A 16,084-nucleotide genomic window follows, 5' to 3' on the forward strand; every position below is an offset into this window, starting at 1 on the left:
GGCGATGGATTTTAAAACAAATTGTTCTAGCTGTTACGTCTGTTTGTCTGTGTTTTGCTGGCGAGGATAGGGGATCTAAATGTCAAATGTCAATGAAGGAAAAATACATACGATTTGACAGTTAGGTACCACACATGTTCCGGACAACAGAACAAAGGGAACCGAAGCGACAATCTTTATCTGGTAACTAAAATTAGAGTCCTATAAGAAGAGTAACGTCATGTGTTACGTTTGACAGGTCTCCTGCTCGTTTGGAACGCGCATTATTACGTAACGCAATAGGGGGTGACCCCCACCCTTGATTTTTGTTACGCTTTGTTACGCAAAATATAGGGGGTGGGGGTCGATCGAAATATTGTTACGCGTAACAAGTTGTTTGCATAGAAAAAATATTAATTATTTTCAAAACATATTTATTATCTTCACATCACACGGGTAAAAAAAAATTGTCGATGACGTCATGATGCAATGGTTCATTGTGCCGGAACCAAACATTGAAGATTGTGGTTATGTTCGTTTTTTGAACTTTTTGCTTGCTTCTTATGGATGCAAAATGTAAACAAGTCGAATTGGAACCGCTTTTGACGGTTCGATTGGAAACAAGATGGCGTCTTCGCCGATCTCTTATTGTAGTATTTCTACTAAAAAGCACTCGTTATGAAATTTTACGAGATTCAGCATTCAGCTTTGCTGGTTTATTTTGGTTCTGCGTTTCGTTTCTCGCTGTTCCATTTTTTTCTTTTATCGATTCCATGAACTAAATGACATTTGTGTGGCAGTGAAAAAGCACTTGCTGTTTATTATGTAAAGCAAATATTCAATTGCATCGAAACCATCGAAGTAGGCCTAATGCAATCACAACTGACAGCCACATCATTAGCAATCTGGAAATGTGTCACGAGTCACATCGCAGTGAACCTGCAATATGATTAGGTGTTTTAAGAGGCTCCCGCTTGCCTACAGATAAGACTAAAGGCTCCGTCAGACGTTGCAAGCAAATCACTCGTGCGAGCGAATGATTTCTGAGAGCACTCGCAATTGCAGTCACACGTAGCAATTTTTTACTTTAAGCAAATGACAGATTTACTCTCATGCAAATATAAACAAAAACGAAAAACTTGTTTTTCGGCCACAAAATCTAATTTCATTGAATTTCATTCCTATTTTTGCAGTGCGACACTGCCATCTGAAAACGTTTTCACTTTGCGAGCGAAAAAATTTGCTAGTACTGCACTAACAAGCGCAATTTTGTTTCTGCGAGTTGAAAATTTTAACGCTTAGCAGTCACATTACTGCAAGCGAGCGTTTGCTTACGAGTTGTCATTTGTTTGCATGCAATCACTTTCAGTGTAGTCAGACAGGAAATTTTTTGAAAGTTGTCACTTTCTGCGAGCAAAATGCTCGTTGCGAGTGATTTGCTTGCAACGTCTGACGGCGCCTTAACTGCACATTTGGCGATCCTGCCAGTATTTTTCAGCGAAAAAAAAGAACAAACTGTAGAATCTGATTTTGCAAGCGGGAGCAATTATTGAGAAATTGAATAGTTTGTCAAAGTGAGTGATTGTGATTGTCAAAGTGATTTGATCGAACAGGGGAAGAGCTCTTAAAAGGAATAGTTACAATGGTGAGCACGTGTTTGAGAATGTAAGTATTGTATGTTGAATTCAAAGTGAGGTATATATGAGGTCGCCCATCAATTTAAAAGCCACTTAAACTAAAAGTTGGTTAAAAGAGTTGGTAAATTTGATCTTTTTCTGTGAATTGTGAGTGTGTAAATTGGAGTGTGTATTGCAAATTTTGCGCCGTGTTCGACTCCCATGCAAAAAATATTGTCCCACCAAAATATGTTCCCACCAGTTTCTCCATATATGGATGACGTCTCTACTGCAAGAAAGAACTGTTTGGGGTGTGAGATAAGGTGCAAGAATGATGTTTTGGATTGTGCTTTCGCTAATTTCTATACAATTGGACGTGTGAGCATTTGTTTTGGTACTTCGACAAATTTGCACGGTAGTCTATTCTTCGGTGAGAAAAGCAATAAAATCATTGCAATGTGCCACACTTGTGTTGCTGCTTGGTTTTTTTCTACATTCTAATCACGTGGTTATGCCTCAGATTAGGCGTTACGATGCGTCGAAGGGCGCATTAATAATAAATAATTGGAATGTTTGTTACAGTTTCCACTGGGTGGACATTCCCCTTAGATTCGACCGCTGTTTTGAACCGCTCAAACAAAGAAATCGACGGAATTAATTCCTCGACTAATCCACAAAACTGCGTTTCCAAATTTATCTTTAAAAAAAAGTCAGGCCCAAGCACTTAAGGCAGGCTTAAGGCAGTTTTTCACTGTAATGCTTTCCTCGTTAAAAAAAGAACACAAATCACAGACTTGAAAAAAAAAAGTATATCTTTTTATGCGAATATCTTTGGTTACTGAGTTGAGAAACGTTTGATACGGTTTGGTAATAATTAGAACCGCTACACATTATTTTGTGCACAAAACTGGGTGATTTTTTCATAGACGCTTGGTGCGAATTAGCAGCTTAACTATTTCTGCTGGATACTAAAATTTCGATACGAGTATTATTGAAATGCGTCGAGTAATTAATATATTTTTATATGTAGATTCAATTCAAACATGCTGCTAAGTGTTCAATACAAATCGAGTGATGCTTGCATGAAAAAAGCTCAATACGACTTAGTTTGTCAATTTTGTATGAGCGCGAGTGGTGCTCGCATAAAGTGCTCAGTGCAACTTAGTGTTGCTAATGTTCGTAAAGAGCGCGAGTGGTGCCTGCATGAAAAAGCTAGTACGACTTAGTTTGTCGAATTTTGTATGAGCGCGAGTGGTGCTCGCATAAAGTGCGACTTAGTTATGTCAATTTTTGTATGAGCGCGAGTGGTGCTCGCATAAAGTGCTCAGTGCAACTTAGTATTGCTAATGTTCGTAAAGAGTGCGAGTGGTGCTCGCATAAAAAAGCTCAGTACGACTTAGTTTGTCAATTTTTATATGAGCGCGAGTGGTGCTCGCATAAACTGCTCAATGCAACTTAGTGTTGCTAATGTTCGTAAAGAGCGTGAGTGGTGCTCGCATGAAAAAGCTCAGTACGACTCTAGTTTGTCATTTTTGTATGAGCGCAGTGGTGCTCGCATAAAGTGCTCAGTGCAACTTAGTTTTGCTAATGTTCGTAAAGAGCGCAGTGGTGCTCGCATGAAAAGCTCAGTACGACTTAGTTTGTCGATTTTGTATGAGCGTGAGTGGTGCTCGCATAAAGTGCTCAGTGCAACTTAGTGTTGCTAATGTTCAAGAGCGCGAGTGGTGCTTTTTGCATGAAAAGCTCAGTACGACTTAGTTTGTCGATTTTTGTATTGAAAGCGTGAGTGGTGCTCGCATAAGTGCTCAGAGCAACTTAGTGTTGCTAATGTTCGTAAAGAGCGTGAGTGGTGCTCGCATGAAAAAAGCTCAGTACGACTTAGTTTGTCATTTTTGTATGAGCGCGAGTGGCGCTCGCATAAAGTGCTCAGTGCAACTTAGTTTTGCTAATGTTCGTAAAGAGCGCGAGTGGTGCTGGCATGAAAAGCTCAGTACGACTTAGTTTGTCGATTTTGTATGAGCGTGAGTGGTGCTCGCATAAAGTGCTCAGTGCAACTTAGTGTTGCTAATGTTCGTAAAGAGCGCGAGTGGTGCTTGCATGAAAAGCTCAGTACGACTTAGTTTGTCGATTTTGTATGAGCGGTGAGTGGTGGTCGCATAAAGTGCTCAGTGCAACTTAGTGTTGCTAATGTTCGTAAAGAGCGCGAGTGGTGCTCGCATGAAAAAGCTCAGTACGACTTAGTTTGTCAATTTTTGTATGAGCGCGAGTGGTGCTCGCATAAAGTGCTCAGTGCAACTTAGAGTTGCTAATGTTCGTAAAGAGCGCGAGTGGTGCTCGCATGAAAAAGCTCAGTACGACTTAGTTTGTCAATTTTTATATGAGCGCGAGTGGTGCTCGCATGAAACTTAGTGTTGCTAATGTTCGTAAAGAGCGCGAGTGGTGCTCGCATGAAAAAGCTCAGTACGACTTAGTTTGTCAATTTTGTATGAGCGCGAGTGGTGCTCGCATGCAACTTAGTGTTGCTAATGTTCGTAAAGAGCGCGAGTGGTGCTCGCATGAAAAAGCTCAGTACGACTTAGTTTGTCATTTTTGTATGATCGCGAGTGGTGCTCGTATAAAGTGCCTCAGTGCAACTTGGTGTTGCTAATGTTCGTAAAGAGTTCGAATGATGCTCGCATGCAAAATAGATCAGTACAACTGTGTTATTAATTTGTATTTTCGTAAACAGATCGAGTGGTGCTCACATGGGAAAGCTCATTAATGTTTGTATGGAGGCGGAGTGAATGGATTCCCTAACAAAAGCGTAATAAATTAATGTGCGTTTTGCAAACCTTAGGAAGGGAACAGCTTTGAAGAAAATTAAAACAAACAGGTAGATTTGTGAACGGAGATGCAACCAAACTGTTGTTTGACATATATTTCACATATTTGCGATATTTAGTCAGTGTAAGGATTGCATTTGGAGATCTCAGAGTTGAGATTCAGCAACTAATTGATAAGAAGTACGAACCCTATTAATTTTTGAAATATAGCAAAAAGGCATCCCGCCGGGTACCCAAAACACATTATGATTGATATGTGTGTTAAGTCATGAGGGTGATATTTTGACCAGTTGAATTCAACTTTGTCTCATTATAGTTGAGCGAGTATAGTATGGTATCAAATGTAGTTAGAACTACGAAGTGTTTATTTTTTAAGTATTTATGTTCATGGAAAACCAATTGTAATGACCACAATACCTTTTTTCTACAAAAATACCTGAGAAGAGGGGAAATGTGTGGCAGTGAAATAGCACTTGCTGTTTATTATCTAGGATAGGATGTGCCAATTAGTCATTAAAAATCGTACCGATTTTCTGTCAAAATCGTACCGGTTGCTGATTGGGTGAAAATGACAATCGATTACTTCGATCGGCGGTATCACATTTTCAAAAGGGCAGCTTGTTGTTACCTTGGCCGTGTTGCTGGGTAATAAAATTGAAATTTATGACAAAATTCAAAAGTTTATTTATTGATTTTTTGGATAAAATGAATTTATGTTAGACTGCAAATTATGTATGCATGATTGCCAAGGGTTATGCTAATTAAAAACACTAGATTTAAAGCAGTATTAACCAACTTTTTATCTATTTCACTGTAAAACGCACCTTAGGGATCGTTCAAAAATTACGTCCATCGTTTTTCGGCATTTTCAACCTCCCTTCTCCCCCTCCTGTCTAAAACTGTCACAAATCATTGACCCCCCTCCCCCTGTACGTACATGTGTCATTTTTATTTTGATGATAATTTTGGTTTTTCATTTTCGTACACTATTTTTACAATAACATAGTTATGTTCCTTACTAACAGTTTGAATATGTTTTTAAAATGCAAATTGTACTTAAAATGCTTTCAGAATTTTTTCTTGTGGATGGACGTCACATAAGACAAAACCCCCTCCCTCCCCCTGTCACAAACTGTCACAAAACTCAGACCCCCCTCCCCCCCTCAAACCTTGGACGTAATTTTTGAACGACCCCTTATTCCGTGTAAAAACTTTTTGCTGGTAGTACGTAGCATCTTTTATTACGCATAATAGAAGAAATGAACAAGAAAACATGATTTTTTTTACATATATTATTCGGCTGATTTTGAATAAAAAATATTCGGAAGCACTGGACACCACCTCGTCGAAGCAACCGACTGAGGAAACAACAAGGCAGTCACAATTCAATTGTCACATCCTATCCTAGTTTATTATGTAAAGCAAATATTCAATTGCATCGAAACCATCGAAGTAGGCCTAATGCAATCACAACTGACAGCCACATCATTAGCAATCAAAGCAATTTGGAAATGTGTCACGAGTCACATCGCAGTGAACCTTCAATATGATTAGGTGTTTTAAGAGGCTCCCGCTTGCCTACAGATAAGACTAACTGCACAACATTTGAGCCATTTTTAATTTGAACGATGTTCAAACGAACGAGGTTCAAATTAAAAATTGTTCAGATTTAAAACGGTCATATTACCGGGAGTCCACGGTATACAAAAAGGCGTGACAAAGGGGGAGGGGGGTGGTCTAGAAATCTAAAAAAATAGTGGACGTCATGAAAACTTTATTTTTTTGCAGTGCAGGCGTTACGAAAAGATTTTTAATTATCTGACATCAGTTAACAAATTTCGTTAGTTTTCATTTGAGGTGTTCATATTTGCGAGTGTGTGTAGCACCACTCACATCTCACATTATCCCCGCATTGTTTTTGAAGTCCGCTTTGAAGTAAAGAAGACGACGTGACTCCATTACATCGCAATACATTAAAAAATTCTTGCGGTGACGCTTTGAAAATAATAAATTCTAGTGTTTAGCGGAAAATAAGCTTCGCAGAAAATTTTCTATCCGGGGCCTGTGTAACTTGTAAAGGTGGTGATTAAATTGCGGCCGTGAATTAATATTAGTAGTAAACTGCTTCGCAGGAAGTTGCTTTGGGTAGAGTAGCCAAGGAGACGACGGAAGCAACAGCCTGTGGATGCGCCTATACGAGGATTCCCAGCGGTCGCAGCAGGCACGGAAGGTCAGCACAGGAGACTCCTACGAGAATATGAGCGACGATGACAGAGACATCGATATCGACAGCGATGTAAGTTTTGCGTTTTTTTATGACCCGCTTTGGTAATGTTTACGTTCTTGTGTTGACTACTTTTATTGCTGCAGGATGGCGAGGATTCCGATAACACTAAATCGCAGGCTCGAAACGCGGCTGGAGGCCAATTCTACTCGCAGGTAAGCAATATGGTTAACAGAATCTTTTTATGTAAAGAAAAATCGAAAGGTGATTGTTCAATGCCAGCTTTTCAAGGTCATCATTTTGTCTCATTTTCAACCAGCGTTGAACACGCGTTACGCCTCATAATAAAATAAATTATTTAGGGGGAATGACGGCTTTGGCAGGTTTTGTTCTATTATTGTCAGGGGGGTTTTTTATGACTGATTTTGCTCAAATTTGGCCTAAACATTCTTTGCATATCAAAGAATATTGTGGCCAAATTTCATATCATTCTTACAAAAAAACATCCTGCTGTCGAAGCAGCTTCTCCAAATGTCACACGCCCATGTGAGTCTTATTTGGGTGCTCACCCTAACAATCCACTGGCATGCCTCGAGGTGTCAATAGCGGTATGTAGGGACCAATCAACGATACTACGCTACGACACTTTTGTCTCAGCATGCGCATTTCACACTCAAACTTCTGCCATGCCCTGAGGTGAAAATAGCGGTTACTCGCTACGACACTCCTACCTCGGCACAAGCAGATCACTCGCTCTATTGCCGAAGTAGCTCACTCGCTACCCTACCAAAGTAGGGACAATCTCCATGAACCATGGGGTGGGCCATGAGCCATTTATTATAATAATTATTGGAAGAAAATTCAATGTATCCATAGATTGGCATAAAGTTACTCTTCATAGATATATTTATTATCATAAGAGGCGTAATCTGAATAGTAACGTAACGCGTAACTATCTTTTCTTACGGGGCATAATATCAGTGCTATTGGCAAATATAAGCTACTTGCTAAATAAAGATATGTTGAACAGTAAACACAATAGCCGTGCCGTGACTCTGAAACACGTACTACGAACATGCGTGTCCGAGTCACGACTCACGAGATATCGGTAGTTCTAGAAGGCGGCAGCTTACAGTCGACTCTTTACATCTCTATGTTCTATATCTCGATTTCTCTCCCTATGCAGATGGTTTTCTGGCCCCCTTCAATTCGATAAGCTCCCTATCTCGATGTGCTTTGTTCATATTATTTTGTTCAGGATTCACTCTTCCTATGTCGATATATTCAAAATTCTAGGTTAATAGACCATCTTGAGGCAAAAACAAACACATCAAAAACATTTGTTTCCTTGTCGTTTTTCATAGAAACAAGCCTTTTTCGATTTAGTGCTCATTTCAATTTTTTTGACGTAAACTACGTCTAAGGGGAAGACTCGGATACAGGGTGTAAAATGAAAATTTCAAAATTGGGACCGTCACGAAATCATGTAAGATTTGTAACATTAATAGGTCCTTTGTCTTTCAATGGATTTCAAAGATTTATATATCAATCGATTCGCAAACTATCCTCCAATTTGCCAGTAGTATTGAAACTTTTGAGTATTAACGCTAAACTATTGAAAATTGTAGTTCTTTCGTGCATCGTCCATCCCCTATGCAGCGCGTTCCAATCCATGGTAATTGCCTACTTTTAGGGTATTATCAATTGTTGAACTGGGATGGCCCAGCTGCTAGACAGTGGAGTCCCTACTCCCTCACAGAGTTGGAGATGCTGTCAAAGCTGGGTGGTAGGGAGTGAGTGCTAGTAATGGACCCCGTGCGTATAATGGACCCCCTGAACAAAAACCAATAGTTAACGCTGGAATCAACGATTTCCTGAAAATTTCCATTGGATAAAGTTGCTTCACATATCAGGGTAGTTGTTCCATGCAATTGTTTTGGCTTGGGATACTAAAATTAAGTTATATTAACACAAAGCGGGGTCCATAATAGGCAACAGGAACATGTAAATCAAATGGAGGGGACCATAACACGCATGTAAACAAACACTATGTTGCGTATTATGGTCCCGGGGGTGGCCACATTATTCTAAAGTACTTATTAGTAGGGGAAGTGTACCGGTTTTGGCCACCTTAGTGCCTAATTTGGCCAACCCTGAAAATGCATATTTTCCAAAAAATATCGACAGCAAAGAAATATAAGGGATATATCACCTGTTAGAGCTAATAAAACCCTCGAAAATTGCTTTACATTTGGAGTTATGCGAGAAACTGGCCAAATTAGGAACATGACCAAAGCTAGTACAGTTACCCTAGTAAAAATGAATGTTTTAGATGTTTTATGTACGAAACGCATTGCTGATAACTGTTACTTGTTATCTGGTGCTACAGAATGGCAATATGTCATGAGTTTGACTCTAGCGAAGCGATTGAAGAAAATTTCGTTCAGAACATTTTTTTTGAAAAAATAATGTCTTCTAAAAATTTTGTCTCTGGGGGGGGTATGTCCAAAATCCCAAAACCACTGTATTGTCATATTCCAGGTCGCTCGTTCATTCACAATCCAGTCGCCATCCACAATTTTCCACCACGTCGTCAAATATTGAACGCAGTATTGTACCGCTCATAATAAAATCTACTTTGACGCTCATTTTTGATCGCAATGAAAAATAAGCGCCAGATAGTCGCCTAAGAAAAACATATCACAGAAAAAAAGCTACCTTGATATTTTTGAAAATTTGGCCGCGTGGTGGATTTTGATGATGAATGCGGGTAAATTTTGCACATCTATGAGAGCCTTGGAAAATGATCACGGAAGTTGTCATTTTGTTGCAAGGCACAATATTTTCCGCTCGATATGCACCTTTCAACGTTCATTCTTTATGGCCTACTGGGTGACAACGATGTGTATCGTAAAAAGTTCTACTTTAAGACGCAACACGTCTCTTATTTTCTGCTTGACTGTTACGCATTTATGGGAAGTCATTGCTGATTATAAGTCGTTTTTTCACAGTACATGTTTGACGAAACTAAATTTTTTTGTTTTATATTTTTGTTCGGAAAGTTGTTTCGACAACCCAGACGTATCTCGTATCTCGTAACCACGTTTTGTTTACTTTTGTGAGATAGGTCAGAAAGAACAGTTGTGTTTGGAATGTATTTAACATAGCTTACATTGATTCGTGATATAATACTCGATTATTTTTCTTTTCGAAACGTAACATAACACGCTTTTTGGTGGATGAGCGCAACTATCATGCAAACATAAGTTCAGATAACGCTTTTCTAGTTGTAGAATGTTTTCCTGAAAGGTACGTCAATAAATACTATCGCAATTGCCTACGCCAATCTTAATCTTGCTCTTGAGTTACCGTGACCTGACCTAATTCAGCGCATTGCCTAATACCGTGTTTTTTTAATCCAAATTGGTGAATATGGAGATACTGTCTATCATACGGTTCTATGACACTAACCCGAATGTCACTAACCCGAACGCTAGTACCCCGAAAGGCCACTACCCCGAAAATCATATAAATATATTACGCTCTAATTTTCATTATTACTTTTACATATGAGATTGCATAGAGAGAGTATTGTATAGCTTCAAAAAATTTAGTTTTCATGAGATATTTGCACTTTAAAAACAGTGACATTGAAATGGTGTCGCGTTACGGAAACAGTCGTATAATTGATACTATACAAACAGTACAAACATTGGAAAAGTCATATGTCGGATTCTCTTAGTACTCGTCAATATAGCTTTCTTTTCGTATATTAAGATCCAAAATCTGAGCATTTTTCATGAAGTTACACTAGGTGCAAAAATATGGTGTCGCGTTACGCGAATCCAATGTGCTTCTGAAATGAGGGATAAAAAGCATTCGGTTTATTGATACAGTATCACAATGGCTCAGAAATTGAGAAAAAGTTTTCTTTTACGTATATTAGGGCTTGTACAAAATACAAAAATGTTACTAAGTGGTGGGAAATTACAAATATTTGGTGTTGCGTAGGACTCATTGGGGTCGTCCATTCATAAGTCAAGTGAAACTTGAGTTATTGTTTTATTCGAGTGGTTTGTGAGGCCTTTTCAAACCTTTCTTCTTGCGCTCAATATCACCATGTACTTATATGAGTCAACGTAACGAACAGTTTGCTCTAGAACACGGTTTGCTTTTACCATGTAACGGACCGTCAAACTTGTTTGTGGATGCCAAATGTAATTATGTTTTTTCCAATCGTTCGTTTATTTGCAAGGCTCATTTGACGTGAAGCGTTACGGAGCCGCAATCATGTGTTTGCCTTTCTCGTACAACAAAGTTGTACCGAAAGGCTATCATTTCACTCAGAAACGAACTTTTTATACACGCTTAAAATCAATAACACAGAGATATGTTTGCTTCACACAAAACGAACCTAATGCAGAACATCCCCTAGATGAGCGACAGTTACACAGCCACAAAAATAGCTCGTGTGGTTTTATTGAAGCTTGGATTTCAATATTTTCAACAGTATTTGGTTCCTCGTGAAACAAGGAATCTGTACAAACGTTTACATGTTGAAAAGGACCGTTATCACGACCGTACGAGGCATTTTTGTGCCTGTGTAACTGTCGCTCATCTAGAGGATGTTCTGCATTAGGTCCGTTTTGTGTGAAGCAAACACATCTCTGTGTTATTGATTTTAAGCGTGTAGTCTCGGAGAGAGACAAATGTCTCTCTGTCCGTATGTATGTATGTGTGTATGTGTTTGCACAAAAGCTAAGTAAAACATTAGCTAACTTTTTATATAGTATTCCTTAACCGATTTTCTCGCAACAAGTTTTATTCGACAAAGCAAAGGGACAAAGCCTGTCACTATTTAATTTGATCACGATTAACCGTTGCGTTTAAAAGTTATAAAGCAAATGGTACATTTAAGCATATTAGCACCATATGAAGTTATCAATTGTGCTTCGTCGATTACGTATTGAAACGCAATCGAGGCGTATATTTGTTTTACATGGATTTATTAGCCATTGTTTTAATCAAAGGTTATTTCAATGCATTCAACAATGAAGAACATGTAAAATCATGCAATGATGCAAATCGTTTCGAAGCATGAGCGAATCTCTGCCATGATTCTGATGGATTTGATTCACGCATGATTTGAATCGCCGATGAGATTTGAGATTTTGAGATTTTAACTAATTTTACAAATAGCATAACTTGATATCCTCATGATGTTTTAGTGCAATATTAATATTGTCGTCTGATATTTTAACTCTTATATGAATCATATCCATATCTCATTTTGCTATTTTATCCAAATTTGATATTATTGAGCTATTTTCATCTACTCAGGGTGGCTTTCGGTTATGCGTTATATAATTCCCTAGAGGGAATTTGCTGACAACAAGAATTATAAAGGAACATTTTGAAGTTTGTTGAACGGTGAAAACGAATGTAGTAAATAGGATGGACATAGTCGACGACCCACGTCCAACTGGACCACTAACACTGAATGGGGTAATGATGGCCCTAAAAGGCTGAAAAATAGTGAGCTTGAGAAGGACGAGATCCGGATAGAGATTTGAAAACTTGGAAGCAATTGCAACAATCGATCCACCACATTACTCAGAAACTATGGGAAGATTTTACACTGCCTACCAATAGGTTGGATGACCTCATATGGGTACAGACCAGATTGACACTTCCTAGTCTGTACCAATTACAACAAATGGATTATCCTACTGAACTCGGCGTACAAAACTCTGTTGCTTATTGTGTTTAACAGACTGAGACCGCATGACGAGCCCTTCGTCGGAAAAAAAACCAGGCGTGTTTTCTTGAGGGTCGATCATTAAGGTATCAGAGGATGATCTTTGATAAATTCTTAGTACAACTTGCAGACTTGTCGTCTGTTTATTAATTCCAAAGCTGCGCACGACTCAGTCAAACGAAGTGATACAGCAGATAATGTATGAACACGGTTTGCCGTCAAAATTCATTAGGCTGATGGCGATGGGTCGAATTCGAGTATTCGAATTCAGACAAAATGTCAATCTCTTTGTTACCTCAGATGGAATGAAAGGGGTGATACGTTTTCCAATTTACTGTTGGACATTGCACTCGGTACGATTACGAGATCTGCGGGCAGAAAACGAAATTAGGATAAAGTACATGGTTTGGTGTCAGGCCTTGCAACTGATTTGTTGACGGCTGCCCAAAATGGGTCGACGGATGGCGGAGCTAGTGAACCGGATTGTCGATGGATGGTTTGGCCGACGGTTGACGTGATTCGCCCGAAAGGCCGACAAATGGCGCGATACTTGGACTTCTCCAACGGATGACAAATCTCGCCCAATTGACACCAAATCACGGGGCGTGTGAATTAGCCCAAAGCGATCGGTTTCGGTAGGAGTACAATAAATAGCAGTCAATAAAAGCTTTTCACAAATTCATATTTTGAAGGGAAATCTTTTTCCTACCTGAATTATTCAGGCTGAATATATATTTCTTAAGTAAATAGCATATAGTGAAACAAGATGCAATCAAACATAAAGTTTATTTATCACATTGTCATTTTAACATTTTTTTTGTATTCCACAGGTCTCTGGTTAAGTGTTAATAATGACAGCTGTATAAAAAATCGATAAAAAATGCCACTTCAACTGAATCCCACTATTGGATCCACCTGTCTATAGCAAAATAAGCATAACTTCCGATTCAGTAATTTTCCACCAATGATATATATTTTGCTGAACGACAACGTCAAACACTTCCTCAATGATACCTCTCTGTTTATATTGCACTGCTCATCTAAATGGCGCAACGACAGTCAGTAAATAGAGATATACAACCGTTTATTACAGCATGAATATAGTGAAGTACCTTCTGCTATAAGCATTTACAATTCGACAGGAAAGAAAAGTGTCCACTTGTAATTATCATTGGAAGATCTCCCATGCGTTAATCAGTCAGTCATTCACAGTGGTTTTAAATATGGGCTGTGCAAATCAGTAGTCCAAGGGGTGATTGACACATTATCTTGCGAATCTGGATATAAATAAATAAAATAGAATAACTTAGATGAAGCTTATCTGTGGGGCTATAGAATACCATCAAGGCTGCATTCATGGTATCATAACTAGGGCTTCGTGGCCGTGCGGTTAGCGACGTCAATCGTTTAGACGCATGGACTATGAAGCGTGGGTTCGATTCCCGCCGGTGAGAGGAAACTTTTCGTGATCGAAAATTCTCCACCGGTCCACTGGGTGTTATGTGTTCTGTCCGTTGTCTAGGTGTTAAATGTTCAGTCTGTACGACCTCTGGTCGAAGACGGTGTTCCTGTCTTTTTTTTTCTTTTTTATAACGTGTTGTAACCATTGCATTGGCAGACAGCATAATCTAATCATACCGTTGTTAACAAAGGCTTTTGTTCAGTTGTGGCCTATAAAATACCAATAATTGGCTCCGTAAGTAGTAATAACGCATTAAGGTTCCCTCAAACACACGCGACGCAACTGTTGCCGTTCCTAGGCAATCGTGATTCTGTCCCCGTTAATATGGATTTCTAAATGGAACATTGCATGCAGCGACCCAGCCGTATAGTCGCGGTGACTTGTTGTCGCCGTCGCGGTGATGAAAACACTTAGCTTTGGGTGAGCCTTTACCTTTCGTCCCCAAAGAAAGACGTCTTTTGGGTATTCTCTTCTGTTCATCGTAGAAACGGATGAAGTCAAATTTTGATTTACGGCCACCTGACAGGTGGTTGCGAGTATGACCGCGGGTTTGAATATGGTCTATGAAAACCTCAGGTCGTAGAGTGTACTTCGACGTTGAACGCGAATCTCTACGCCCGATTGGATACGAAGAACTTCCAGACATTTTACAGGATTTCAACCAGTAGTGTAAAACAAACCTCCAAAACGTTGGAGGTTCAATCTGTTGTCCTCCGAAGATTATCCATCAACTGGCTGCCGAGCCGAGCGGCGTACAGTTTAAGTCGAGGAATTGACTGTAAACGTAGTGGAACGATACAAATTCGTCAATTTAACGTCGTAGATGTAGCAGCCGTGTGCTGCTTTCAATGCATCGCAGCAGTGTATTACGATTCTTAACTACTCTGTCCGACAAAAGAGTCTCGTCCAATAACAAATGGATGGAACGAGAGGGATCCAACGAGTACGATAGATGGGATAAAAACCGCGGATGACACGACGCGCACGTCCTCAATATAGCCCAGACTTTTGTACTCCTGTAAAAACTCGTAATATGGGACACGAAGACCTTCATCGACATCGATTATTTTCACTATAGACTGCAGTTGACGAAGTGCGAGTTGGTAAGAATCGGCATCGGGAATCTAACCCAGCCAACTTCAGCATGGTCTTGCTTTGTAGCCGCACGGCTATGGAGGGCCCCATTTCCCATCATTACGTGGTTGGAATTCATTCACAGCTTTTTAAATACCACCTGAGATTTCTTTGATTTCGGAATTGGTTTTTCTTTTTCTTCATTCACATTCACTTCATACACTCCCAAGTTGAATTATATTGAAAGATCAGTAGGGTGGGTGTACCAATTGTCGCCATACATAGAACAACTTTTTTAAATAAGTAAAAGGCATGTGGGTGGACTTTATATATCAAGCGAAAGGTTTTACTTCCTGCTCCTTAGAACAGCTGAAAACCATAAAATTGTTATAATCATCACAATTGATTATTCCATAATAGAACGCATGCACCAGTTGTAGCACTATTCTTAATTTTGGTTCCTTATTTGGTCAATGTTTTCTTATGGGATTGGCCAAATAGGGACCACTAGTGCGACAACTGGTGCAAAGTACGTCCAATATTAAGCAAAATCAATTTTTACAATTAAACTTTGCTTGTTTTGGATGAGATCAAAGGTGTTATCGTATCAAATGAATATGCTTTATCGATCTGAATCGATCTGTTTTGTGGTTATTTGATTAACCATTTCGCATATAAAGCAATAGTGCGACAACTGGTGATATAGCCACGACTGGTACATCTAGCCTAGTTCTTTTAAACCACCGACAAGCCACTCTAGAGATGGATTTTTCTTCATCAAAAGGATCTTATGACGATTTCAAATCCAATCCAGTCATTCTATCCTTTTCAAAGTAGGGTTGAATTTGCACATTTGAATTTTATTGGCCTAGTTAGATCCACTGGTGCGTGAATTCACAAAAAGAAAGACTGGATTATTGTGTCGTGAATCCACGCACTACATGATGTACTTTTTTATTTGCGTAGGTTTATTGAATCTTTCAGAAAATCTTCAATCAAATTTCAAGCCAGTTCTTAAAGTGTTCTGGCCTTTGAATTACCTTTACTTTCTACCGATTATGCATGTTATAAAGGCTCGAGGAATTCATAAAGCAAAAATTCATTATTCACACCACGCAAAAAAATATGTTTTAATCAGAGTCTATTATA

The 16,084-nt window shown here is 39.1% G+C and overlaps 1 pseudogene; it reads left to right on the forward strand.

Annotated features, from left to right (window-relative positions):
• The first annotated feature begins 6,301 nt into the window (after positions 1-6,301).
• Positions 6,302-16,084, forward strand: part of LOC134205367 (protein max-like) — a 16,618-nt pseudogene continuing 6,835 nt past the window's right edge.

The sequence above is a fragment of the Armigeres subalbatus genome, chromosome 1, assembly GCF_024139115.2.
Source record: "Armigeres subalbatus isolate Guangzhou_Male chromosome 1, GZ_Asu_2, whole genome shotgun sequence".
Taxonomy (NCBI): domain Eukaryota; kingdom Metazoa; phylum Arthropoda; class Insecta; order Diptera; family Culicidae; genus Armigeres; species Armigeres subalbatus.